The sequence below is a fragment of the Octodon degus genome, unplaced genomic scaffold (assembly GCF_000260255.1).
Source record: "Octodon degus isolate 3935 unplaced genomic scaffold, OctDeg1.0 scaffold00815, whole genome shotgun sequence".
NCBI lineage: Eukaryota > Metazoa > Chordata > Mammalia > Rodentia > Octodontidae > Octodon > Octodon degus.
Window position 1 is genome coordinate 18,610 of NW_004525391.1, and position 1,747 is coordinate 20,356.

General features: G+C 42.3%; 1 pseudogene; it reads right to left on the reverse strand.

Annotated features, from left to right (window-relative positions):
- Positions 1 to 627: 627 nt before the first annotated feature.
- LOC101562324 lies at positions 628 to 1,224 on the reverse strand (annotated as a pseudogene).
- Positions 1,225 to 1,747: the final 523 nt, after the last annotated feature.

Below are 1,747 nucleotides of genomic sequence, written 5' to 3' on the forward strand. Positions count from 1 at the left end.
AAGGTCCTAAACTGTTGGATTTTCTTCATGGGATTTTACAGTTTTCGTTGCATACAGAAAAAAAAAAATGTTACTCCAATGAAGAGACACCAGAGAAATGTAGCCAGCCTGGGGCTTCTCCAGCTGCAACTCCATCAGGTCACGGAGCTGGGGACAGAGGCGATAGCTACACACACCATTACAATTGCCCTCACATACACTCAACTCTTTTGCTAGGGAAAGAAAAAACAAACCTTCCACAAACGCTTTGTTCATCCATGCACTTTCTAAGATCTTGCACTGAGCTTTTATCATTTAATTAAAAGACATTCTCTCTATGTTCCCAGATGAGGGTTCCAGTTTCCATGCCTCACCAATGCATCCTACCTCATGAAGTCCATAAAGGAAAATCTCTCAATGACTCTGAATGACCTCATCCACCTACACTGACAGTGACAAACTTCCCTGCTCTTATGCTACAATTACCATGCAACACATTTTTGTGAGCATGCTAGAGATTAGGAAAAAGAAAATCCAGGACAATTAATGACCCCATCATTCAAAATAGGTGCAGTATGACGATATATAGAAATCTTATTTGTGAAACAGGATGTTAGAAATTTATCATGATTCTGCCTGCCACTTCCACTATCTGACTTCCCATGGGAGTTTAGAGGAGATGGTGCCATGCATGTGCAGCACTTCCCGGGCCAGCATCCACCACATCAGACCCACAGAGTAAGTTCTCTTATTGTTGCATGGAATGGCAATATCCACATAACGCAGAGGAGAATCTGTGCTTCACAGAGCAATGGTTGGCAGAGTGACATAAGATGCCTCCATTAGGGGCTGGTACACAGTTCTGGGGTCAGTAACCACCAGAAGACGTAGCTCTTGGAAAGCTGCCTGGATCTGGGTAGTGAAGGTTCCAGGAATGAAGCGGCCAGTGATAAGAGTAGCCCCAGTGGCAGCAGCAAACTTCAGCACAGCCCACTGGCTGGTATGCCAAGAGTACATGATGCCGACGTCAGCAGAATTTTCAGTGGCCACAGTGGCTCGAGCTGCCAGAAGGAGCTTCTCCCAAGTCTGCTTTATACTTATGATACAGATTCCATCACTTTTCCTTTTAGTGATATTCTGCTCCATCTGAAAATCCAGGTTGTTGCCACCTAAGTGGGTTCCTGCAGCAAGGAACTTGAGGGCGTCCTCCTCCCTCATTTGCAGAACATCAAGTGTTCTGGACATTGTGAAGTTTCCCTTTAAATTATGGTGGGAATCAAGAACAACACCATATGGACCCAAAGCACTGTTGCACCTAGTGAAAAGTCAAGAAAAGATTTCCAAAAAACAACTAGGATGCAGGAAAAAATAATGCAACATCTGCAAAATGACTCAACATTAAACAACAAAGGACCAATAGTCATCGATGAGAAAGAAGGAGTCAATACAAATGATATAAAAAGAATATGGGCTGCAGTAATAGCAGAAAACTTCCCAAATGTGGGGAAACAATCTAACATTCAGGCATTCAAAGCATACAAAACTGCAAATAACATAAACTCAATTAAAAACACACCCAGACATAATAATCAAGATCCCAGAAATTCAGCGCAAGAACAGTATACTAAAAGCTGCTAGAGAAAAGAAACAAACCACATTTAAAGGAAAGCCTATCAGAATAATGGCAGATTTCTCTTCACAAACCACCAAGTAGAGAAGAGCATGGAACTCTTCTTGTACTTAAAGTCCTTCAAGAAAACAACTCCAG